The 27880-nt window shown below is 44.1% G+C and overlaps 1 protein-coding gene and 1 long non-coding RNA gene across 2 annotated transcripts in view; both read right to left on the minus strand.

The window, feature by feature from the left end:
• The window catches only part of LOC306889112 (uncharacterized protein), a 104531-nt gene that overhangs the window by 16436 nt on the left and 60215 nt on the right, over positions 1-27880 (minus strand). The gene's annotated exons all lie outside the window — the stretch shown is intronic.
• Positions 741-26960, minus strand: LOC306889291. The gene is made up of 5 exons (XR_013786189.1): positions 26830-26960; positions 4711-4982; positions 3398-3499; positions 1578-1646; positions 741-1113 (listed from the first exon to the last, which is right to left on the minus strand). It is a non-coding gene; the product is annotated as an uncharacterized lncRNA (long non-coding RNA).

Below are 27880 nucleotides of genomic sequence, written 5' to 3' on the forward strand. Positions count from 1 at the left end.
CATTTCTCTCTGAATTTCAAGCCATTTAGTGTGTACATACGATCCAGACATGAAGCTGTGAAGTTTTTGTAGGAGAAAAAAAAACAATCTGCATCAGACACTGATCTTACACTATCCACAATTACAAGGTTTAGACAGTGTGCATTACAATGCACATAAAATGCATATTTTGCCACATCTTGGATTCTTGTGCACACGCCTGAGTGCTTGCCACTCATTACAGCAGCACCATCATAGCCCTGACCAACCAGGTTGGTACGAGTCTAGTCCATGTCTTTCAAGGCAATTCATTATCAAGCTGGTGAGACCTGCAGCATCTAAGCTGTCAGCCCTTCTAAAGTCAAGAAAGCTTTCATGTATCATTCCATTGTAGTAATACCTGATAACCAGTGATACTTGCTCCTTCTTTTGAAGGTCTCTGGTTTCATCAGCAATTATGCTGAAAACCTCACTTTCTCTAACTTCTTTTACTATATCAGCTTGGACCATTTCTGCCAGGCTTTCAATTATTTCATTTTGTATACCTTTGCTTGTGTACTTGGCATTGCTATAAGCATTCATGCGCTTCTCTATTAGGGGATCATGTTTAGCAATCTGCTCTAAAATGGCTAAAAAGTTACCCTTGTTGTTTGAGTCAACAGACTCTCTGTGACCTCTTTGGGCAATATTTTGGGTGGCAGTCAAGAGAAGTACCTCTGCAATTGTTTTAATGTATTCCCGATTCTCATTAATTTTCTTTTCCCTCTCTTTATTTATTGAATTTACAATGCATGTATTTGTTTGCATAACCATTTGATGCTGTTTCCATGCAAACATTGCACTTCTGTGATGGTCTGATTTAGAGTGACCTTTAAAGCCACCTTCCTTGCACAAGGCTTTTTTTCCAGTTAGAAAAGCCTGTTTCTGACATGAAAATGGATGATGGGGCACTTGGAAGGGAGAAATGCCTGCAGGCATAGCAAAAAACAGAGTCTTTAGTAATAGAGTATTCTATCCATGAGTTGTCCAAATACCATGAAGCATTGAAGGCTCTATTTCTAGTCCCATGCAGTGTCTTGGGGAAGACCCTGAGTTGAGGCTGCACAGGACCCTCTGCTCTGGACCGGGAAATGTCTGTAGATAAGCAAATACATTTTTTTACAACTCCCACCTAAAGATAAGTGCCCTTCAATTACATCATATAACAAATATATAGAGACTTAATGAAAATGCAGATACTCTTGGACTCTGTAAGCCAATGTACAAAAAGTAGGAAAGGAGACAATGCAAGATCATTGGAGATCACAAGGAACAGGTAAGTGAGATATATATATATATGCACAAACAATGAGAGCATGACTACTCTCTGTGCTGTAAATCTTCATATTCTATTAGATGCGCACTTTAAGTGTGCTGCGAGTCTTCCGCAAATATAAATTACTAGTGTTAGCAACGGGAGATTGTGAGAAAGCGACACATGCTGTGTTTGGCACGAGTTTTAGATGTATATGGCCACTTAAAAATACATATCTTCCTCATGCATTTCTTAATTTTTTAGTCGATCACATTCTTAATTATGGAATAAAACAAAGGCATACCATCAGGTCCCAGATGAGTCAAATCATTATTTGGCTGGACAGAATCATCTGTTCTGCACTCAGAAATGTCTGGAACAAATAAGAAAATAAAGTATTATGATGGCTGCCTAATACACTTTCATAGTACACTTGTCATCAAGTTAGGCTAACAGTAACTGTCTAATCATTGGTTTACATCTATGCTTATGTGACCTGACGCCAATCGACCACAAAAAATTGAGCGACTACGCCACCCTGGATACTTGCCAGAGACAAGACAGAAATTTGTATAGCTTAAAGCACACAGGTTCACTTCAAGAAGCGGCAAGAGACGTGAGCATAGAAATATATATACTTTTATTTAAAAGACTCGTACACAATCATTTGAAAATAAAGAAATATAAAATACAAACAAAAGAAAATGCGAAGATGAAAGAATGCCACCGGAGATGGCAAACCCCTCTAAATGGCCCGAACCTAAAATAGAACAGGAGCTGAGGCCCAATCACGGGGTCTAGGGACACACTAGGCCACACTACACCTCAAACTGGTTACACCGGGGTACACACGCTCACGCGCACACACACACCACAGCACTCGTGGGGAACACCACCACACCACACTACGCCCCGCACTCGGCAATCAGCTCCTGTAAAGGAAATGGACAGGAACAGATTTGGCAAATTTAAGGGATGCAGGCACTCTGCAGGTACTGGGCACTACAATACAATAGGGCTAGTAGGCGCTCTACTTGCCCTCAACAATACAACAAAAAACAACAAGCATCGAGAAAACAATATAATAAGATCAACTTAAATTAAACCTGCTGCTACAGCACCACCAGGACTTCAGCCGTAAACCAAACAAAAACATAAACAGCAATGCCAACCAGGCACAGTAAAATAAGAGAAAATAATAAAAATAGAAACAGCAAACACAAGCAAAACAAATGAAACTAAAGAAAAATTAACAGTAACGCAAGGTAAAGCAACAGCGCCTCCGGATAACTCTCGTAGCTCAAACGCGTGAGAACTACTCGTGTGTAGGGACAAAGCCAATCAGTCAGTAATGCAATAAATGGTTAGATCGATTAAACCACATTACAATCCGGATAAACTTTCCAAGTACATACCATGAAGAAGCCCGATAAGCAACAGCAAATGATTGTTTAAGCGGTTGCGGCTCGTTCAGTCTGTAGGCAGAGTTTGTTTATGCAGACAGAGACATACAGAAATCGTCATAATCCTAAAATAGAATGTTAGCGAGACGAGGTTTAACCCACGTACCGTGCACGTCTGCTCTCGTAACTCCGCGAATCCGGTAGTCACACAAATGTTCGGGGGGACAACACGTTCGGTATGTTAAATACACACACTGCCAACCCCCAAAATATTAACAACCCAAGCTCGACTCCAGCTCACTCACGGTTCGCCTGTAAACACAAAGCCTGTCTGGTGTCACCCCTAGCCAATCTTACATCACACCACCACACCCAGTACATTTACCTGTAGAGGGGCGACGCCAACCAAATGCCAGTCACAAGGTTTCTCAACGCGCCGTTCTGCAAAGAACCGCTAGCATTAATCCAATACAGGCTATCAATGACATAGCCGACATTTCCACATACCTGTTGGACGACCGGATGTACCGCAGAAGCAAAAAAAAGAAAGGGCGGGACTAGTAGAACAACCAACCCCTTTTACCTAGGATATATATACCCTCCCCGTATCAACGGATAGGACAGCTAATAATCGGCCCCACCAATTGGTGCCATGTAAAATGTATAAGCCCTACCACACTTATATTGAGTACAACTGCAATTTGAAAACACAGCAGCATACCATCATGTCCTACTGGGAGCAAAGAACTGTTTGTGGACTCCCCTGTTTGTACATCCTGGCTGTCTTCATCCTCACCTGAACCTTCATCATTCAAGTTTGAAGCTGAAACACAACACAAAGTTATAAAGTACACGCACACAAATTGCAATATGGAAAAAAATTACATGAAACTGTGTGTGCCAATCACGTGGCACAAATGCTGGCATACTTTTCTAGATCTTATCTATTATTGTATTGAATTGAATACGGAATTCACAAATTAACCTAAACTTATTTTCACCTGTTGACGTAATCTTGATGTGCCTTTATTTGCTAACCTGATGGAAATGGTTGGGAGCTGCATTGCTCCTTGCAGAGAGCTGCTTGTGTCTCCCTCTCCCTCCCTTTCTCACTCATGTCACTCTCAGCGGATCACATGGGCTTCTTTTTATTGAGAAACCATAAAATGTCTTTTGCATCTTCTTTCCTCTTCATGATTTCGACTTCTGCCAAACATTGTGGTTAACAAAATTGCTCATTTTAACCACTTGCTTCCCTGATTACCAACAATGTGTTATGTATTCAAAGTTGCACTTTGTATCAACGTTTTATACAGTTTGCAAAAAATATCTGGATATTTGGTATGACCAAATACGAAAGAGTTTTAAATGTACGCTATGATCTGTCCCTGGCCTGAATTGTTTTACCTTCCTATTTTTAAACCATAAGTTACCCGTCAAACTTTGGGTCCTATAATTCGGGTTGACTAATATGGGAATCCTATATTTATATATGGGGGCTTAACAAATCAAAAACATAAGGTAAACTAGCTTACCGTTAACGTTAATAAACGTAGCTCAACGCTACCAAATCCGTCAATTGGGCCGAGCTTTTTACACTGACCATCGGGCGCTCGAGACCTGAGCTGACTAACTTTCTAACGTTAGATATTAGAGTTAAGTGACAGCAACCATAATATGTTTTTTTTTACTTGAAAGTTTTGAAAATGTACTTAAAACAGGCACTAATGAGCTGTGGACCGTTATGACGATGCAGGTTGATTTTCAATCTACGCACGTACGCAGCCAATAGTGTGCTTTGATCAAAATAGCGATGATTGACATGACAGGGGCACTTCAGGGGCCAATCAGATTTCAACTGGGGCAAGCGCCCCTCTGGCCCCACCCCTAGATCCGCCAGTGAACTCTCCCAGGTTGACTGTCCTGAAGTTAATAATAATTTCACTTAGGGTCATTCATAACAATAATACAAGAGTACATTTAAAACATTTAACTTTTATTGCCAGGGGCAAGTCAATAAAATAAATAGATTACCTTGTAAAGTCCTTCAGAGACTGGGCCCTGGGTTGCACAGAGGTACTAGCTACGCTTGCTGACCTGGCAAAACGAAACTGGCTGCTTGAGGAAGGTGCATTAGGTGGCCCTAAAGCAGGGACATTAACAACACTTGCATTGGGTGCAGCCCCAGATCCATGTTCTTCGTAGTGGGCCTGGTCCCTGAGATCCAAAGAACTGAAGTGGCCATCCTCTCTGGGGAACACTGCCACATTATTATGGTCCGTGAGGTACAGGCTTTGGCATGTTACCTAAAAACAGTAATGCAAACAAAAACTGCATAGTTGAAATAATTCCCTAGATAGACATAGATACATGACTACAATCATTTTGCAGTTTACTGGGTTAATTTAGCTAAACTATTGTAATGTACAGTAGTTATAGTGCAAATGACTATATAAAAACCTCACCGTTTCAACACAAACTGAACATCTTTTATGAATTTATATAAAGCAACACTGTAATTTAAGCTGGGGGTGTAGTGCTGAAAAATGACTTCCCAATTATGACTCCCCATATCCAATAGCATTAGATGATAGGATTTAGCTAGTTAGGATTAGCTAGTACCCCAGCCGTTTCAACGAGGGGAGTTGGAATATGGCAGAGAGTCAAAATTCGGGAGCCTAATGAACTGGTTAACTTCCGATTTACACATTTGCTGCTGCCAAAAGGAGCTGTGGCTACTTTACTGTACACTTGAATGTCACATATTAAAAGTAATAACGTTAATGTTAACAAACTTCGACTGTAAAGTATTGTATGTAAACGGTAATAAGGAATTGTTTAATATTACCTGAAATATTTTTGAAATATTTTCAAACGTCATATGAGAACATATGTTCTCTTCTTTCAGTGTGACTCTTTTAGTGGGAGTGAACAGCACAAACGCATCCATTTCCATTATGATATTAAGCTTCGCAGTTCGCATGCACTTGATCAAGGCAGACGGCTGTACATTGCACGTGTAAAGCGTTCGCGCGCAAAAGATCATGGGAAATTATTCCAAAATGAAATATTTAGAAACAGAGTCGTTATTTGGTTTTTGTTAATTCATTTATTGGAATTCCCATTTCAAGCTGAAATAATAAGAAAAACGTCGTTTTTTATTTGTTTTTGCGCATACAGTAAAACGGAAAAACGAAATATCGGCTGTGTTTTTCTTTTTCCGGTTTTTCTATTGAATGGAATAATCAAATGATCAGATGATACACGGACCCTTTACCCTTTCAAACTGTAAGAGGAGGATGAGGATCACAAAGACATCTTTAGGAATAAAGTTCGTTCTCTAAAACAGACGCGGAATCAAAATGGCGGCTTCATATCTAGAATCTTAATATAACAACAGCTGTTACGAAATCTCGGCGACCGGATAAAATAAGATGTATTTTCACATGTATGCCTACTTTGTATTTATTTTGCATTGTGCAATTATGTACTTTATTTGTTGTACTGTTACATTTTGTAATTAACCCTGTTGAATAAAATAAATCTCGCTGCGGTGCAAGACGCAGAAGTGCGCCACAGAGCGTCAGTGGCCGAAAGGGAATTGCATCCGTAGTGTTTTTGCGCGACCGTTGAAGTGAATAGGTAACCGGGGCCGTTTAGCGAAAAATTTCTTGGGCACAAGGGCCCACTCACATTTGCACATGACCCTAAAAAGACCTTTAAGTGATTCGACAAGAATGGTTATAAAACATTCGGGGCTTTACTGAGAATGTAAGGGGCTTCAGTCCCCTAGCCCACCCCTAGAGCCGCCCCTTTACCCCATTAACCTGATTAAACACCCATTCCTCTATAATAAAACGCCCTCTGATATCCCGCTTCAAGAAAAAACTGGCAATGTTTATTTTGAACAAAAAAAAATAAGCTCTGTCACTTTAAATGGAGCCAAACAAAACTCTGAAGAGTCCTTTATGACGTGACTCGCGCTCGCGCTCACGCTCACAGATCTTATCAGTTGTTTTCTTCAGCCGCGCGAGTTTAGCTCTCTTGCTGTTTCTGATCCGTTCGACTGGAAATCTCTTTGGATTAGTGAACAACTTGTCAAAACAAGTGCTCTGCTCGAATCTTTACAGCAACATTTAACATTTGTGTGATTTCGGATCTGCTTTAGACGAGTTTCAGAGACCGATTTCGGACATCAGCGTTTGGTGAGTGAAAACAACATGCAGTTTCTTGTAGAAATGTCAAATCGTGTTATAATATGTAGACAAACCTGTAAAAATGAAGCGAAAAGGCGTCAATTCGCATCTAACGTTAGTAAAACAACTTAATAGTGAAATGTTTGTTTTAACGCTACTGTTTTTAAACATTGTTATGTGTGAATGACCCTCTTTTAGCATGATTTAATGTGTGAGGTTATATTATCACCATAAATATGTTCATATACGATAAATACAACCAGTTTACCTTTCAGATGGCAACGTTTGCTTTGGAGTCACCCAAACATGTTCAAATGTTATTAAATGTTATAGTTTCACGATGGAAAACTTCATTTTTAGGTGAAAGTGGTGTTTTTGTGCATCTGTCAGTAAAAACATGTTGTTTTTTTGCAGAGAAAATGTCACAAAACGAATTTGTACCTTTCCAGCGGTGCACAAACCTCCCTCCCTTTACCAGTAAAGGTCAGAATCAAAATCTAAATCGAGACATTTTAATGTTGTAAAAAACTTGAGTGAACAAAATTCATAAGGTATTTATTCCATGTCATAACTCTGATGTTTTGTAGGACTTAGTGGACAGCACCGACCCTCGCCAGCTTATAGGAGCTTCCATATGAAATCGGAGGCGACCTCAAAGGATTGTGGGAACATTAGTTCCCAACAGTCCAAACCCCTTCCTCCCTTAAACCCCAAAGGTGAGCTTGTTAATGTCATATAAAGCTGATTTCATCCTACAGTTTGTTTATTTCCAAAGCATGTTTCATAAACACAGATAAAATGGAGGAAAAGTAATAAGGTGTGTATTTCTTGTTTTAATATGTGTAATGAATCGGATGTTATGCAGGTGCTGGTGTTCGGGGGCCATACACATTGGGTACGAGGTGTAAAGATCTGCTCGTGCTCAAAGAGGCCTACAGGAACAAAACTGCTTCCCAGCCATCCTACAACTACCCTTCCTTCAACACCACAGGTGAGCTTGACAAACCAATATTATATAACATTTTTATAAAAAGACTTGAGTGTGAAGTTAAAAACAAGAGGTACATTTACACTGTATTAATGTTTAACAACTCTGATGTTATATGCTGGTGCTGATGTTCGGCCGGCCATCCCACATGGTAAGAGGTGTAAAGATCTGCACGTCCTCTCAAAGGGCTGTCGGAACATTATTGATTCCCAGCAGTCCGACAACCTCGATCCGTTTACCATCAAAGGAGAGCTTGTGAAACCAAACTAAGCAGACTTGCTAAAGCGAGAATCAAAATCTAAATTGAGACATTTTAATGTTGTAAAAAACTTGAATGAATGAAATTCATAAGGTATTTATTCCATGTCATAACTCTGATGTTTTGTAGGACTTGGTGTACAGTACCCACCCTCGCCAGCTTATAGGAGCTTCCATATGAAATCGGAGGCGACCTCAAAGGATTGTGGGAACATTAGTTCCCAACAGTCCAAACCCCTTCCTCCCTTAAACCCCAGAGGTGAGCTTGTTAATGTCATATAAAGCTGATTTCATCCCACAGTTTGTTTATTTCCAAAGCATGTTTCATCAACACAGATAAAATGGAGGAAAAGTAATAAGGTGTGTATTTCTTGTTTTAATATGTGTAATGAATCGGATGTTATGCAGGTGCTGGTGTTCGGGGGGCTAACCCAACGGGTAAGAGGTGTAAAGATCTGCTCGTCCTCACAAAAGGCTTGCGGAACATTATTGATTCCCAGCAGTCCAACAACCTCGATCCGTTAATCATCAAAGGTGAGCTTGTGAAACCAAACTAAGCAGACTTGCTAAAGCGAGAATCAAAATCTAAATCGAGACATTTTAATGTTGTAAAAAACTTGAATGAATGAAATTCATAAGGTATTTATTCCATGTCATAACTCTGATGTTTTGTAGGACTTGGTGGACAGCACCCACCCCCGCCAGCTTATAGGAGCTTCGATATGAAATCGGAGGCGACCTCAAAGGATTGTGGGAACATTAGTTCCCAACAGTACAAACCCTTTGTTCCCTTTAACCCCAGAGGTGAGCTTGTTAATGTCATATAAAGCTGATTTCCAAAGCATGTTTCATAAACACAGATAAAATGGAGGAAAAGTAATAAGGTGTGTATTTCTTGTTTTAATATGTGTAATGAATCGGATGTTATGCAGGTGCTGGTGTTCGGGGGGCAAACCCATCGGGTAAGAGGTGTAAAGATCTGCTCGTCCTCACAAAGGCCTACAGGAACATAACTGCTACCCAGCCATCCTACGACCTCCCTTCCATCAACACCACAGGTGAGCTTGACAAACCAATATTATGATGAAGTGAGAATCACAATCATTATTTTTTTATATAAAGCCTTGTGTGTGAAGTTAAAAACAAGAGGTACATTTACACTGTATTAATGTGTAACAACTCTGATGTTATATGCTGGTGCTGATGTTCGGCCGGCCATCCCACATGGTAAGAGGTGTAAAGATCTGCACGTCCTCTCAAAGGGCTGTCGGAACATTATTGATTCCCAGCAGTCCGACAACCTCGATCCGTTTACCATCAAAGGAGAGCTTGTGAAACCAAACTAAGTAGACTTGCTAAAGCGAGAATCAAAATCTAAATTGAGACATTTTAATGTTGTAAAAAACTTGAATGAATGAAATTCATAAGGTATTTATTCCATGTCATAACTCTGATGTTTTGTAGGACTTGGTGGACAGCACCCACCCCCGCCAGCTTATAGGAGCTTGAAATCGGAGGCGACCTCAAAGGATTGTGGGAACATTAGTTCCCAACAGTCCAAACCCCTTCCTCCCTTAAACCCCAGAGGTGAGCTTGTTAATGTCATATAAAGCTGATTTCCAAAGCATGTTTCATAAACACAGATAAAATGTAGGAAAAGTAATAAGGTGTGTATTTCTTGTTTTAATATGTGTAATGAATCGGATGTAATGCAGGTGCTGGTGTTCAACCTGATATAAAACCTGAGGGCCAGAATATTCTTCCCAGCATCCCGAAAAAAGTTCCCTGCAGTTCATAGAACTTTGATCTGTTGTGTTCTCAATTTTTGATCTGTTGTGTTCTCAAAAATTGTCTCAATTTTTTTTGAAGGTGGACGTGTAAAAACCGTCATGGAATGTCCAAAAATCCAGATAAGCTGGATGTCGTGTAGAGAAACGCCAGCGAAGGTGAGTGTATGAATGTGTTTTAATTTGAACAAATCAAGAACATTTGTTAGACATTTTTCTTAAATGACACAAGTTGTCAGAGCTCTTCTAACGCGAATCTCTATTTTTCATGTTTATCAGAAACTGTGTGCTACACTCCCAAGAAGGAAACGTTGATAGCCGGAGGAATCTTGGAAATCGCCCGAAAGACCCTCTGAGATGTCTCACGTATTATATGACACACATACATACACACGATATATATATATATATCAAGGATGCACCCGTACAAATTCTCAATTATACCGCTATTTAATCATTTAAATATTTAGAATTGATAAGAATTATTATATTGTTTAGCAGGTTTTATTTAGAATAATAATTGAATTATTTAGCAGGTTTTTATTTAGAATAATAATTGAATTATTTAGCAGGTTTTTATTTAGAATAATAATTGAATTATTTAGCAGGTTTATATTTAGAATAATAATTTAATTATTTAGCAGGTTTTTATTTAGAATAATAATTGAATTATTTAGCAGGTTTTTATTTAGAATAATAATTGAATTATTTAGCAGGTTTTTATTTAGAATAATAATTGAATTATTTAGCAGGTTTATATTTAGAATAATAATTTAATTGACGTCGCCCGGTATGGCGCAACCGGGGCACCACCCTGGAGCCAGGCCCGGGGTCGGTGCTCGTATGCGAGCGTCTGGTGGCCGGGCCTTTCCCCACGGGGTTCGGCCGGGCTCAGCCCGAAGGAGCGACGTGGGGCCGCCTTCCCGTGGGCTCACCACGTGCGGGAGGGACCATAGGGGGTCGGTGCGTAGTGGATCGGGCGGCAGTCGGAGGAGAGTGCCTCGACAGCCCGATCCCTGGACACGGAAGCTAGCTCTAGGGACGTGGAACGTCACCTCGCTGGCGGGGAAGGAGCCTGAGATGGTGCATGAGGTTGATAGGTTCCGACTAGAGATAGTCGGGATCACCTCTACACATGGCTTGGGCTATGGAACCACACTCCTCGAGAGAGGATGGACACTTCATCACTCTGGAGTTGCCCATGGGGAGAGGCGGCGGGCTGGTGTGGGTCTGCTTATAGCCCCCCAGCTCTCCCGCCATGTGTTGGAGTTTACCCCGGTGAACGAGAGGGTCGTTTCCCTGCGCCTACGGGTCGGGGTTAGGTCTCTCACTGTTGTTTGTGCCTACGGGCCGAACGGCAGTGCAGAGTACCCGACCTTCTTGGAGTCTCTGGGAGGGGTGCTGGAAAGTACTCCGACTGGGGACTCCGTCGTCCTACTGGGGGACTTCAACGCCCATGTCGGCAACGACAGTGACACCTGGAGGGGCGTGATTGGGAGGAACGGCCCCCCTGATCTGAACCCGAGCGGTGTTCAGTTATTGGACTTCTGTGCTAGCCACAGTTTGTCTATAACGAACACCATGTTCAAGCATAAGGGTGTCCATCAGTGCACGTGGCACCAGGACACCCTAGGCCGCAGGTCGATGATCGACTTTGTGGTCGTTTCATCTGACCTGCGACCACATGTTTTGGACACTCGGGTTAAGAGAGGGGCGGAGCTGTCAACTGATCACCACCTGGTGGTGAGTTGGATCCGATGGCAGGAGAGGAAGCTGGACAGACTCGGCAGACCCAAACGTACTGTAAGGGTCTGCTGGGAACGCCTGGCCGAGTCTCCTGTCAGAGAGATCTTTAACTCCCACCTCCGACAGAGCTTCAACCAGATCCCGAGGGAGGCTGGAGACATTGAGTCCGAGTGGACCATTATCTCCGCCTCCATTGTCGAAGTGGCCACTCGGAGCTGTGGCTGTAAGGTCTCCGGTGCCTGTCGAGGCGGGAATCCCCGAACCCGGTGGTGGACACCGGAAGTAAGGGAGACCGTCAAGCTGAAGAAGGAGTCTTATCGGGCCTGGTTGGCTTGTGGGACTCCTGAGGCAGCTGACAGGTACCGGCAGGCCAAGCGGACTGCTGCCCGGGTGGTTGTGGAGGCAAAAACTCGGGCCTGGGAGGAGTTTGGTGAGGCCATGGAGAAGGACTATCGACTGGCCACGAAGAGATTCTGGCAAACCGTCCGGCGCCTCAGGAGAGGGAAACAGTGCCCTACCAACGCTGTTTACAGTGGAGGTGGGAGGCTGTTGACCTCAACTGGGGATGTCGTCGGACGGTGGAAGGAGTACTTCGAGGATCTCCTCAATCCCACCGTCACGTCCTCCATTGAGGAAGCAGAGGTTGAGGGCTCAGAGGAGGACTCGTCCATCACCCAAGGCGAAGTCACTGAGGTAGTCAAGAAACTCCTCAGTGGCAAGGCACCGGGGTTGGATGAGATTCGCCCTGAGTACCTCAAGTCTCTGGATGTTGTGGGGCTGTCTTGGCTGACACGCCTCTGCATCATCGCGTGGCGGTCGGGGACAGTGCCTTTGGGATGGCAGACCGGGGTGGTGGTCCCTCTTTTTAAGAAGGGGGACCGGAGGGTGTGTTCCAACTACAGGGGGATCACACTTCTCAGCCTTCCCGGGAAAGTCTATGCCAGGGTACTGGAGAGGAGAATACGGCCGATAGTAGAACCTCGGATTCAGGAGGAACAGTGTGGTTTTCGTCCAGGCCGTGGAACGCTGGACCAGCTCCACACCCTCTACAGGGTGCTGGAGGGTTCATGGGAGTTTGCTCAACCAATCCACATGTGTTTTGTGGATTTGAAGAAGGCATTCGACTGTGTCCCTCGTGGCATCCTGTGGAGGGTGCTTCGGGAGTATGGGGTCTGTGGTCCTTTACTAAGGGCTGTCAGGTCCCTGTACGGCCGAAGCAGGAGCTTGGTTCGCATTGCCGGCAGTAAGTCGGACTTGTTCCCAGTGCATGTCGGACTCCGGCAGGGCTGCCCTTTGTCACCGGTTCTGTTCGTAATTTTTATGGACAGAATTTCTAGGCGCAACCAGGGGCCGGAGGGTGTCAGGTTTGGGGACCACACGATCTCGTCGCTGCTATTTGCGGATGATGTTGTCGTGTTGGCCCCTTCAAACCAGGACCTTCAGCATGCACTGGGACGGTTTACAGCTGAGTGTGAAGCGGCTGGAATGAAAATCAGTACCTCCAAATCCGAGGCCATGGTCCTCAGTCGGAAAAGGGTGGCTTGCCCACTTCAGGTTGGTGGAGAGTTCCTTCCTCAAGTGGAGGAGTTTAAGTATCTCGGGGTCTTGTTCACGAGTGAGGGAAGGATGGAACGGGAGATTGACAGACGGATCGGTGCAGCTTCTGCAGTAATGCGGTCGATGTACCGGTCCGTCGTGGTGAAGAAAGAGCTGAGCCGCAAGGCGAAGCTCTCAATTTACCGGTCAATCTACGTTCCTACTCTCAATCTGCTTCCTCCGCAGGGTGGCTGGGCGATCCCTTAGAGATAGGGTGAGAAGCTCGGTCACCCGGGAGGAGCTCGGAGTAGAGCCGCTGCTCCTCCACATCGAGAGGGGTCAACTGAGGTGGCTTGGGCATCTGTTACGGATGCCTACTGGACGCCTTCCCCGGAAGATGCTCTGGGCCCGTCCGACCGGGAGGAGACCCCGGGGAAGACCTAGGACACGCTGGTGGGACTATGTCTCCCGGCTGGCCTGGGAACGCCTCGGTGTCCCCCCGGAAGAGCTGGAGGAAGTGTCTAGGGTGAGGGATGTCTGGGCATCTCTGCTTAGACTGCTGCCCCCGCGACCCGGCCCCGGATAAGCGGTAGAAAATGAATGAAAGGATGAATGAATATTTAGAATAATAATTTAATTATTTAGCAGGTTTTTATTTAGAAGAATTATAAAATTATTAAGGTTATGCTTTTTATACGTCGTTTCAGATTTCTTTAGATATAGCGTATTTCAGCTCATCTTTATTATCTGCCCTGGTCATTGGCTGTCTGATAGTGTGAATAATCGCTAGCAATACATTAAGTGCATCCTTAATATATACAATAAATTTTCACCACAATAATTTGTTAGTGTTATCTGCAGTCCAACACATCTCTTCACTCTACAACAGCGGTAAGTCATGGCTTATGTGCTTATCACAAAATTTCAAATTTCACAGTGTCCAATAACCTCCAATGGGCAAAACCAAGGACGTAAGCGTGCAGATTGCGTCATCATCGATTTTTCAAAAATATTAATAGAGTGTTCACACCAAACGCGGTACATCGCGCTATTCGCGTGTAGTTGGACGCTTGAACATTTTTAGTTAACTCGCTTCATTCGCGAGTGAAATTCGCGTCATGGGAGGGGCTTCTGGGAGGCGGCTCCCGTCTAATTGCGAAATGGCAGACATGGATTTTGTTAAGAGGGTAGCTGCGCATTATGTGCTATGGAAGGCTGAAGTTCCCTTTCTGTCGGTCTCTCGACGTTGTGTCGACAGAATGGGGTTTGACTTGAGAACCTACTTTCTCTGACTGACTTGAACAGGCCAATGAAAATTGTCGAATGAAATTTGCATGCCGGACTCCGCCCCCGGATATCCGGGTATAAAAGGGAGCCGGCGTGCCGCATTCATTCACCTTTTGTTCTTCGGAGCCTTCGCATCCTGATGCTGACGACTTCGCAGATACTATCTACGTGTTGCTGGTCTTTCGACGTGGTGCAGCGGACTGTCCCTTTTCCTGTGACTTCCCCTGGGCGTCTCTGCGACTTTCAAAGCGTCTCTCTAAAGAGCGAGCCCTTTTCAGGGCTTAGTGTTTCTTCAGCGCTGTGTGTCCCGCTGTGCTCGTGGGTGCGGCGCACTCATCGAGGAAGGGGACGGACACGATGTCTGCCTCAGGTGTCTGGGACTCCAGCACGCTGAGGCAGCATTTGTGGATACATCTTGCCCGCACTGCGGGCGGATGGTGATTCAGACGTTGCGGTCACGGGTAGCTGTGTTCTTGCGAGAATCAGCCGCCACCTCGAGTGCTTCCCGTTCTGCGGCAGCAGCGGCATCAGCCCTGCCGTCTGCTTCGGCGAGCACCGAGGGTGATCGGGGAATTACCGTGAGCCTCAATCCGTCAGCCACCGGCTCGCGGACCGTTCACGCCCCGCCTCGCTCGTCTGACCGTCCCGGAAGAGGCGGTACGCCGCCTTGTTCCTCCGTCACGTACTCGGACACGGGGCGTGACGACGATGAGATGTCGCTCACAGCATCGGAGGGCGACCTCCTGGCATCCGACCCCGACGATTCCTTGGAGCTTCCTCCCCCGGGGGGTCGAGCTCAGGATGAAGCGGACGTCGAGATGTCAGCCATGCTTTCCCGGGCCGCCGCGAGTATTGGGCTGCAGTGCACCGCACCGCCTCTTCCCCAACGCTCGCGGTTGGATACGTGGTATCTTGGGGCCGGCCGTGACTCTAAGCCACGGTCGGCACCGGTACCATTCTTCCCGGAAGTGCATGAGGAGCTCATTCGGACCTGGAACGCCCCCTTTTCGGTGCATGCACGTCAGACTGGCTCGGTCGCCCTGACTTCCCTCGATGACGGGGCAGCTAAGGGCTATGTCGACATCCCACAGGTGGAACGTGCAGTCGCGGTGCACCTGTGCCCGCAGACAGCTGCCTCCTGGAGGGATCGACCAAGACTCCCTTCCAAGGCTTGTACATTTTCGGCATCGCTGGTGTCGAGGGCTTACAACGCTGCGGGTCAAGCTGCCTCGGCTCTTGACACCATGGCCATCCTGCAGGAGGCCAGGGCGTTGAAGGAGTTGCACGAGGCAAAGTCTGGGAAAAGTCTGGGCTACTGCAGGAGCTCCGCACTGCCACTGACCTTGCTCTTCGGGCGACAAAGGTGACTGCGCGAGCCCTGGGGTCGTACGATGTCCACACTGGTGGTCCAGGAGAGACACCTTTGGCTGAACCTTGCGCAGATGCGGGACGCTGAGAAGGTTCGCTTTCTCGACGCTCCCATCGCGCAGGGTGGGCTGTTTGGTGATACGGTTGAGGGCAGCAGTTCTCGACTGTACAGAAGCAGACGGAGGCGATCCTGCCCCGCCGTGACCTGGACGCCTATCGTCCGTCGAGGTCCCGCGCGGCGTCTGCTTCCCAGCAGCCCCTCTCAGACTCCGGCTCCAGCGCCCCCTGCACAGGCGGCCTCCCGGAGAAGGATGCCGAAGAGGCGAGCACATCCCGTCACCAACCTCCGCGGAAGCAGAAGTGTTCTGACGGGTTGACCCCAGGGAGATCGAGTTTACCGGGCCCGACCCGAGCAACTACATCGCTAGAGGGTCGGACTGGGACGGTGCCTGCCCCGTCCCAGCAACACCAGCCGGGCCCCTTTCAGGGCCTGGTGCCCACATTCTCGCAGAAAGAGCTTTCTCTCTCCCTGGGTCTTTCTCACAGCCGCTCTCACCCTCCGCAGGACGGTGCTCGGCAACCCCACGTTGTGTTCCGGCGAGACACACGGTTGGGTGTTACTCTCAGTGGCCACCAGCACCCTCAGTCAGACGGTGCGGTGTGCCGCGATATCGCCCGACAGGCACCTCAGCAGAGCCGCTCTCCTCCCCGGGGTTCCCCCCACGACGAGGGAGCCGTACTGTCAGCCATCGAACCACCCCCCACGGGGGCAATGAATCAGATCAAACCTCTGGTCCCCCTGTCTCGGTGCCTGGGAGCCTGGTTGGCTCTTCCCAGACCAGCACGGTGGATAGAGCGAACGATCCGTCTCGGCTATGCGATTCAGTTCGCCAAGCGCAAGTTTCGGGGCATCCTCTTCACCTCAGGGGAAGGGTAGATGCTCCCGTGCTTCGGGCCGAGGTCGCTACCCTTCTGGCGAAGGGGGCGATCGAGCTCGTCCCTCTGGCCGAGATGTACTCCGGGTTTTACAGCCCGTATTTCATTGTCCCAAAGAAAAGTGGCGGGCTGCGCCCCATCTTGGACCTGCGTACCCTGAACAAGCACCTACACAAGCTGCCGTTCAGGATGCTAACGCAGAAGCGCATTCTGACGTCCGTCAGGCGTCAGGATTGGTTCATGGCGATCGACCTGAAGGACGCGTACTTCCATGTGTCCATCCTCCCTCGTCACCGGCCGTTCCTACGGTTCGCTTTCGAGGGACAGGCATATCAGTATCGCGTCCTCCCATTTGGTCTGTCCCTGTCTCCTCGAGTCTTTACGAAGGTCGTGGAGGCCGCCCTCACTCCCCTCAGGGAGCAGGGGGTGCGCATACTCAACTATCTCGACGACTGGCTCATTTTGGCGCACTCGCGAGATCTGTTGTGTACACACAGGGACCTGTGAAAATTTTTTACGAGTACGAGTACATGAGTTTGCTATCGGGCCCGATACTGGTATCGGTATCGGTGCATCCCTAACTGTGTGTTCACATAGAGCACGAATGAGGCGTCAAGCGCGAGTGATTTACATGTTAAGTCAATGCAAAGACGCGTTAGACGCGCTTGCGGCACGAATGGCGCGAATGAGGCGGCGCGAATGACGCGCATTGCGCGAATGAGGCGGTGCGAAACGCGCGAATTGAGCGTTCGCCGCGCGAGTTGAGAAATCTGAACTTTGGCGAAAATTTGCGCCGCGTTAACCAATCAGGAGCTATTTCGCAATAAACGGGAGACGCTTGGCCGGAAAGCCCCTCCCATGACCCGAATTTGACGCGCGAATGAAGCGAATTTGACGCGCGAATGAAGCGAGTAAACACAAAATGTTCAAGCGTCCAACTACTCGCGAATAGCGCGTTTTTGACGCCTCATTCGCGCTCTATGTGAACACACAGTCACAGCTTCTGCCAGCAAGGTGTAATGCCAAATTCAGATTATACATCGTTTTTTCTGTTGCGATAGTCACTGTGTCAGATTAAGTGATTTTGATAAAATCCAACGTCAGATTATAAATTGCTTCCTGATGACTAATAGCTTTTTTTTTTCAACGACGCATGGTAATTTAAATAGCAGGGTACATAAGGATACAGGAGTATTGCCAGAGATCCTCAAATCTTTCTTTCATTGCTTAGTTCCACATAGCAGCACAAATTGTGTAACAGAACCCGTCAGGACGATAAGGAAAATAATTATAAAGCTAGTCTCTCTGTCGCGTCATCACAAGCATCGCAGACACAGTCTTGGTTGCTATATACTGTGATAAGGTATCCAGGCCAATATAATCCAGTTGTAGTTTAAAGGAGTGATTTGCAGGGAATATGTGTTTTCTTGGTCTTATAAGTGTTATAACTTGTCCATGCATGTATTGGTCACGAAAAATTGCCAAAATTTAAGTCTCGGAACAAAAGATGTATTTTATCTAGAAGCGAATGCTCACCCAGACCTGCTTGAAACGCCTCGTGTAACCCAGAGTCGGCGTCAGAGCAGATCTACTGGAGGGGCTTTGGATCTTTGGCAGGGGGGCACTGTCGTTTGATAAATATTTTTTGACGCATTGGCAACATCATAGTAGCCATCCATATAGAATGACAATGAACGATTTAGACTTGGGCTTTTATCTAAAAGAGGAACAGAAGACAGCACTGAAATTTGCGGTTTTGCCGATCGGATACGGCAATAGTCAGTTAGCTCCAATGATCTAGAATAACATTCTACACTAGAATGTTAGCTCCAATGATCTATCTATATAGAATTTCATTATATATATATTTTTTAATACATATAATACACAACAGATGACAATTGTTAGGTTAAACGTTCAGAATACGATTCCATATGAGGTTAGTATAGCCTATAGTTCAGCACTTTGCGAATGGAAAGCGACTCAAGTAGCATGTATTAGCCTATTCTCGCGTTCTACGAGTTCAGTAGCCTACATTTTTTTTGGAAGATGTACATTTTTGGAAAACGCGCGAGGAATTGTGGCTAACGTTCATAACCTTGCACGTAGAGAGCGCTTTTAAGAGCCAAGATAGGCTAGGCTACATCGTTATCGGGAAACCCGGCCCAGAACAGATAGCCTAAACAACAGAACAGAACAGGGCAGATAATATAAATATAATATAGGCTAAATAAAAAACATAAATAGGCATACAATAAATAGCTATATATTTTTTATACTTCAATAATTAACAAATTACGACGACAAAAATAAAACACTGAATCAGTTAAAAAGAATTTCCCCCCTCAGACAAAGTTTTTTCGTATAGATGTTTCTGAAAACTTGAGGCTTTTTTCTTCATAAAACGAGTTGGACATCATCAGACAAATGTCTGCGTATGGACCAGTTAAATCAGAAGACTAAAATTCGCCTGCAGAAAATAAGGATGTCACAACAATAATGAGCCACTCACACAAGGTATAATTTAGTTTTTGGTTTGCGTAGAATTTTGTAGAACTTGATAAATAAATAAAGATAAAATAAAATACAGGAAATACAAAGTATGCTTCAACAAAAAAAATTAATTCTTTAAACACCGTTTTTTTAACCTGGGTTACACACCTCCCAGCAGTTTATGCACGCACCAAGCAGAAATGATATAAGCCCATATATCTTTACAGATAGCCAAGTACAAAACACAAATGCAGTTAGAACCCACAAACATTCATCAACAATTCACCTGCTTAGGAGGCCTTATGAAACCCAGGGCTGGCTTCAATAAGTGAATTGAACAAACGAGTTACCCTCATTAGAGTTGCAGGCGACGAGTGCTACTGAACCGTCTTAAGTACTGTGTCCTTCCATTCGCTTGTGCATTTGCGTGTCAAGTCTTTCCCGAATGCAAGCTGCACTAACCTGATCTTTCTCTCGTGTAGCATTGTGGGTCTGTGCTCCAACTTGAAATGGATTTTGCGCGCGCGCTGCAAATCAAGCGTAACAAGTTTACTCTGCAACCAATAAGCATTCACCATGACGAAGCCTAGTAACGTGCCATGAACAACCAAAATTTTGCATTTTCCCCATTCTTTTTATTTTATTTAAGTTACAGTTTGAACATTTAATATTAAAATAATTACTAAAAGGGATATTTTTTTTGGGCTACGCTATGGCCTGTAGGAGGGGCATCAATGACCGCTAGGGGGGGCACGGCCCTCGAATGCCCCACCACAACGCCGGCGCTGGTGTAACCACACCCCGGCGAATCTACGTCAGTTCGTAACACGATTTGACTTAGACCGCCCAAATCTAAATACAAGTAAGGTGGGCGGTCTTGTAAATCCCATTGTACCAGATTCACAGCCTGTAAGTATATTTTCATTGTAAAATACTTTTTTTAAAGGACTAACGCAAGTTGAGTTCGATGTTGTTGTTTCTTTGTGTGATCTGCAAATGCATACACATGCACAACGTGGAAAACAAGACAACATAAGTCCTAATAATCAGTAAATCTGTTCCAACTAGAGGCAACAAATGTTGTGTCGCGATGAGACATGGGGTAACTCTGGTTGATCAAGAAGGGCCGAAGGACTCGCTGTATTTATTTATTTCCATTCCGTGCTCTAATGCGAGCTTGTTTCTATATGTTAGTATGTTTTTGAATTTTGTTATAATTCATGATTTCATTACACTGACGCCAAATATTTATAACGTTGTTTATAAAAGGTAAAACAGCTATAGTTTTAACTAGGGCTGGGCGATAAAACGATAACGATATGTATCGCGATAGACATGTAATCAATATCAATAAAAAATGCGCTCGATAAAAGTTCGATAAAGTTTTTTTTTTTTTTTCTTCGTCGGAAGAAACCCATGAAGAAACCAGAGGTTTCAAAGCAAGTTTGGTTGCATGAACTCGCTCTCTGGTAGCCTAGCAACGTAGGGAGTGACAAGCTAACAGCCAATCGTGTAACAGTATCAGTTTGGTTGCGCTGTTTCGTTGTCTCGTGCTGGTCTGCTGGATTCCTCTCAGAAACCGGCGACTGATAAGCAGAAAATGAGTGCCGCGGCGAGCGAGGAAATTGTAAATAAAAGAGGAAAAGTCAGCTCGCCAGTATGGCAGTTTTTTGGATATTACAAGTCTGACCGTAGTCAGACCAATGTCGTCTGCAAAGTATGCAAGACCGTTGTCCCCGCCAAGACTGGTAATACCACAAACTTGTTTTACCATCTTAGTCGCGCTCACCCTTTGGGGTACAGCCGTATTCAACCAACAACTTCTGCAGCTGCTGCAACACCGCACAAGCAGCAGACGATCATGTACATCAGTCTACCTCAGTTTTCTTTGTTTACAAAACATTGTACATATTTTAAAAAACTTTATTCACCAGAAGGTGAACAGCTAGTGAACTTCCTAGCACTAAGTTTGCACTAAATTCTCAGGTTTTTCTTTATTTATATTTAACACTTTGCACTATTGTATTACACTTTATTAAGCATTTCTTACATTTTATTTTCATTTTGCACCTTAAATGTTAAGAGATAATTGTTAAGTGTTCATTGTGACTTTAGACTTATGTTTACATTTTAATTATTTGAGTTTTGCATGATTGTGTTGACATTTCTGTCTCAATAACTGAGGGGATTATGATCAGAGGAAGTTTAAGTTTAAAATAAAAATGTTTAAATGTACAATATTTTTCTCCTGGTCCTTATTTTAAATGGGTCATAAAAATATCAATAATTATCGATATCGACCGATATGAAACACTGATATCGTGATACAGTTTTCAGCCATATCGCCCAGCCCTAGTTTTAACTATTTAACATAGGTTTTTAATAAAACTTTACCAATCCTTTACATCCTGCTCGAGTCGCACTGGCAAAGTTGTAACGGTTTGATCTTCATTTTCCAGGTCATATTCGGGCTCGAGTTGATAAGGAAGGATCGATGCGATTTTATCATGTCAGTAGTTTTGGAAACCTGATGTTCAGAATATGATAAGAGGCGTTACATTTCAGTGCAGTATTTACATTTACATTTAGTCATTTGGCAGACGCTTTTATCCAAAGCGACTTACAGATGAGGAAACATTGGAAGCAATTATAACAACAAAATACATAAGTGCATCAAACTAGTCCATTAAAGCCTAGCACAGTATACAAAGCTAAGAATAGTGAGATTATTATTTTTTTTTTTAAGAAAGAAAGGGGAAAGAATTAGGATAAATCAATCAGAGACGTGTTGATGGAAGAGAGGCGTTTTTAGGTGTTTTTTAAAGATGGCAACAGAGTCTACTGATCTTGTAGCAGCACGTAGATCATTCCACCAATGTGGAACAGATCCAGAGAAGGTACGGGAGAGTGACTTTTTTCCTTTTTGGGATGGTACCACTAGTCGTTGTTCCTTTGCAGACCGCAGTGATCTGGCAGGAACATAGATCTGGCATTAGCAAGTGGAGATACGATGGTGCAAGAAGTATAATCATATACTATGTGTCAAAATGTTTGATTGATTTATGACCCTCCTGTCAAAGGCCTGTCATCCTGACAGCCTGTCACTCAAATGGTTCTTTTATAGCCTGTCAATCTTACTGACATTTATGTTTTATGACTGTTGTAGGGGTGTCTTTGGCCCCCACTTTTCCTAGAGTGGTAGCCCCCAACACCTTTTCAAACCTGGTTGCTTTTTCTATCAGGACACCTGCTGTGAAATGTGTTTTTGAGTAAATTTAGAGAGAGTTAGAGGCATACATAGAGGCCTGGATAGAAGCATTGATAGGCTAACCCTTGTAATATGTTCGATTGTCTTAGTTTAATTTTGTAACATGAGATAAGACATGGACCATGTCATTGAAAATAGTTTTGGTAACATGGAATGAATTTGTCACGGCCGGTCTTAGTTAAATTTTGTTTGGTGATGATACACATCCCCCCCACATGTCATTCAAATTAGTTTGACGGCCTGTCACTCTAAAATAGGAGGTTTTTACGGCATGTCACTCCAAAAAGGATAGTTTTATGGCATGTCAATCTAAAAATGACAGATTTATAGCGCCTTGTCTACCTAAAAACCACTTACCATCAATAAAGGTGTTTTTCATACTACCTTGTGAAAAACCTGAAGGGTGTGTCGTAATAAAGGGTTTAAATAATGGAGGGTTTTCGTAAATTTAAAGCAGATACTTACGTTGTCTTACATGCGATACAATGGCTCTAAACAGTACCGAAACGCCTAAAAATATTGCGACCGACTCGTCTACTGATGCCTGGATGGAATCGGAAGATTTGACAAGGGCTCCGCGGCGTTTAGAACGTATGCACATAACCCGTTTTATACATGACGATGAAGAGCTTGTAATACGCGATTTTTCCCTCGCCGGTAACCGTGTTGGGTGTTTCGAGTTCGACAAGACGAGACGCTGTGTATCATTGTACAGCACCGATTTGGGGGTGGAGAGGTCCATCCTTGACCCCTGTCTGTTTCTGCCAGCGCAAGACTGGTCGTTGTTTTACAACTACGTTTGGAGCGATCTAAACAAGTATCGTGAGGAACCTATGTTCGTCGGTGAATGGTGGAGTGTAATCCCCGGCGTATGTTGTCGGATGTTCAAGGAACTATGTCAGGGGTGTGAGGTCGACCATCCGAGCCAGATGCGACATTCGTGTCTATTTGAACCATCACCCTATTTCTTCGAAGGATACTTTAAAGAATTATCAAACAAATTGTTCAACCCCCAGTTTAAACACAGTATTGTTCAGGCTTTAACCACCTACGGGCTGAGACTTCACCCCCAGAGAATTCAGGGGGCCGTGGAAGCCATTCTATGTGAACTACGGAGTGAACCATTTATCGTGGGTAAACTTAATGAAATTGCAGAGACTCTTGTGGATAAACATTGTGAGAAGGTAGTCAATGACGCGGTAGCTTGTTGGAAAGGGGTTACCGATATTCTCATGGTGTAGCTGTTGCGGAGGGATGGGGAACACATGCTGTTCGGGTTTTTTCAAAAATGTATTTAAGATGTATTACAAACGTGAATTAACTAATCTTTTGTATTGTGTGATATATGACAATGTTGATATGTGTGACGTCTTACGAGTAGATAACTTAAAGAATGAAATGATTGTTGTACGAAATTGTTCGGACTCTTGGGTTAACGTGACACAGGCTTGTGTCAATGGTGATGATTCAGCAGCAGCGTTCATCAGAAAAGTATAAAAAGCATTGTGTGAAAACACTATTATATTTGATATTGAACATATCATAACGATGTTTACATACACAGTTGATGTTTGCATAAATCTGATATCCATAAAAAAAGATAGTAATGATGTTTCTGAAATTGTTGAAATTGTGAGCGACTACATGCTTGATAAAGATATTTTCACATGTGTTCGTTTTCTTGGCTATCTAGACAGCCTATGAAATGTTTTGTTTTTACTTTTTTTTTTTTTATTGTTGTTGTACATTCTTAAATAAAAACCATTGTTTTAAAAAAAGGTATACTTTATATGTCTGTGTCTGTTGAAATGACAACATGTCAGATCTCATGAAAAAGGTTTATTACACACCGTCTAACCCGGGGTCTTTAGGTGGTAAAAACCGTTTAAAACGGGGTGTTTTAAATGACTCAGGCGTTCGACTAACTGACAAACAAATTTCAGAGTGGCTCGCAGCAAAGGATGCCTATACATTACATAAAACGGCACCCCTAAAATACAAGAGAAACAGGGTATTTGTTTATGGTATGAATAAACAGTTTCAGGCGGATTTGGTTGATATGTCAGCATACTCCGAGGAAAACGACGGTATCAAATTTCTCTTAACATGTATAGATGTATTTAGTAAATACGCATGGACTCGCGTCTTGAAGAATAAGTCCGGATCTGAAGTCTCAAAAGCTTTTGTTTCTATACTTGCTGATAAACGCATTCCCCAAAAATTACAGACAGATGCCGGGGGTGAGTTCTTTAACAAACAGTTTCAATCTGTTTCTAAAAAGTATAATATTCCACATTTTGCTACAGCATCGGATTTAAAAGCTAGCGTTGTTGAACGTTTTAATAGAACTCTGAAAAGCAGAATGTGGCGGTACTTAACAGCCGCTAACACACATCGATACGTAGATGTGTTACAAGACATTACGCTGGGTTATAACACCAGTTTTCATCGAAGTATTCAAATGAGACCAGTGGATGTTAACGAAAACAACGAAGACACAGTGTTTCAAAATCTTTACGGACCTAGGAATGCTCGATGTGTTAAACCACTGTTTAAATACAAAATCTGAGATATTGTAAGAATATCCAAAGTGAGGGGTCCATTCGCCAAGGGTTACGAGAAAAATTATACAGAAGAATATTTCACGGTGAACAAGTGTGTACAACGAGACCCACCAGTTTACAAACTTTGTGATTATGACGGAGATATTATTGATGGTAGTTTTTACGAGCCAGAGTTACAAAAAATATCGGTGAGCAAAAACAATACGTTTAAAGTAGAAAAAATCTTGGACAAGAAAAAGCAGGGTAAGAAGACCATTGTCTTGGTAAAATGGTATGGATGGCCGTCTAAATTTAATAGCTGGGTCCCTGAAAAAGAAGTGGTCGACGTACATTCGATTTAAAAAGGAAAATGCATAGTAGTCTACGACATTCATTTAGAAAACAGCCATGGGTAGCGACGGCTTTTATGTCGTATTACCATGCGAATGTGACCTGACGCCAATCGACCACAAAAATGGAGCGACTACGCCACCCTGGATACTTGCCAGAGACAAGATAGAAATTTGTATAACTTAAAGCACACAGGTTCACTTCAAGAAGCGGCAAGAGACGTGAGCATAGAAATATATATACTTTTATTTAAAAGACTCGTACACATAATCATTTGGAAATAAAGAAATATAAAATACAAACAAAAGAAAATGCGAAGATGAAAAAATGCCACCGGAGATGGCAAACCCCTCTAAAAGGTCCGAACCTAAAACAGAACAGGAGCTGAGGCCCAATCACGGGGTCTAGGGACACACTACACCTCATGGTTATACCGGGGTACACACGCTCACGCGCACACACACACCACAGCACTCGTGGGGAACACCACCACACCACACTACGCCCCGCACTCGGCAATCAGCTCCTGTAAAGAAAATGGACAGGAACAGGTTTGGCACAAATTTAAGGGATGCAGGCACTCTGCAGGTACTGGGCACTACAATACAATATGGCTAGTAGGCGCTCTACTTGCCCTCAACAATACAACAAAAAAAAAAACAAGCATCGAGAAAACAATATAATAAGATCAACTTAAATTAAACCTGCTGCTACAGCACCACCAGGACTTCAGCAGTGAACCAAACAAAAACATAAACAGCAATGCCCACCAGGCACAGTAAAATAAGAGAAAATAATAAAAATAGAAACCGCAAACACAAGCAACACAAATGACACTGAAGAAACGAAAGAAAAAATAACAATAACGCAAGGTAAAGCAACAGCGCCTCCGGATAACTCTCGTTGCTCAAACGCGTGAGAACTACTCGTGTGTAGGGACAAAGCCAATCAGTCAGTAATGCAATAAAACACATTACAATCCGGATAAACTTTCCAAGTACATACCATGAAGAAGCCCGATAGCGACAACGAATGATTGTTTAAGCGGTTGCGGCTCGTTCAGTCTGTAGGCGGAGTTTGTTTATGCAGACAGAGACATACAGAAATCATCATCATCCTAAAGTCTAAAATAGAAGCGAGACGAATAGTTAGCGAGACGAGGTTTAGCCCACGTACCGTGCACGTCTGATCTCGTAACTCCGCGAATCCGGTAGTCACACAAATGTTCGGGGGGGGCAACACGTTGGGTATGTTAAATACACACACTGCCAACCCCCAAAATATTAACAACCCAAGCTCGACTCCAGCTCACTCACGGTTCGCCTGTAAACACAAAGCCTGTCTGGTGTCACCCCTAGCCAATCTTACATCACACCACCACACCCAGTACATTTACCTGTAGAGGGGCGACGCCAACCAAATGCCAGTCACAAGGTTTCTCAACGCGCCGTTCTGCAAAGAACCGCTAGCATTAATCCAATACAGGCTATCAATGACATAGCCGACATTTCCACATACCTGTTGGACGACCGGATGTACCGCAGAAGCAAAAAAAAAGAAAGGGCGGGACTAGTAGAACAACCAACCCCTTTTACCTAGGATATATATACCCTCCCCGTATCAACGGATAGGACAGCTAATAATCGGCCCCACCAATTGGTGCCATGGAAAATGTATAAGCCCTACCACACAATGCATCGTTGGCGGTGTATCCTGACAACACTATTTCTAATTATAGGACGTGCCTAGCCAACCCATTACATGTGAAAGGTAAATGGGAAGTGGGGGTTGTTGAATTCGAATATCCTAGAACGTGGTATACGTTTAATACTGAAGATGCATTTTTTGAAATAAATGTCGGCCAACCCCCGCTCAGTGGTGGTCCTATGAAGAAGAAGAATAAACACGATGACGATTCATTGATGCGTAATAAAATGTCTCCGATACGTTACCGTATAAAAACGGGGTATTATGATGACATTGCTTCTCTGGTTAGAGAGATAAATGAGGCCCTTACGCCGCATTCATCTTTCGGCTATGACAGTGTGAAAAACTGTGTGTTTCTGAATGCAAAACCTAACATATCTTTGACTTTTTACGGGAAACTAGCCAATATTTTAGGAGCGAAACCCGGGGCTCCATTAGGTGGCTCTTCATACGTACCAACGGATTTTAATATCGACAAAAACAGTGTAACGCACACTCAGCAACAGGTGGACAAACACGGGCATGCATACATATCTGCTGACTTTAATAACGACACGGATGTTGTGACGTATGCACCGCATCAATCAGATACACAAGGGGGCTTCTACACCTTGTATTTATACACAGACATTATCGATTACCAGTCAGTTGGTGATGCCTATGTACCTCTCTTAGGTACAGCTCATATAGCCGGAGAAAATAAGCATATGGTTTGTTTGCGATACGACAAAGTGCATTAC

Source organism: Barbatula barbatula (genome assembly GCF_947034865.1).
Source record: "Barbatula barbatula genome assembly, chromosome: 24".
NCBI lineage: Eukaryota > Metazoa > Chordata > Actinopteri > Cypriniformes > Nemacheilidae > Barbatula > Barbatula barbatula.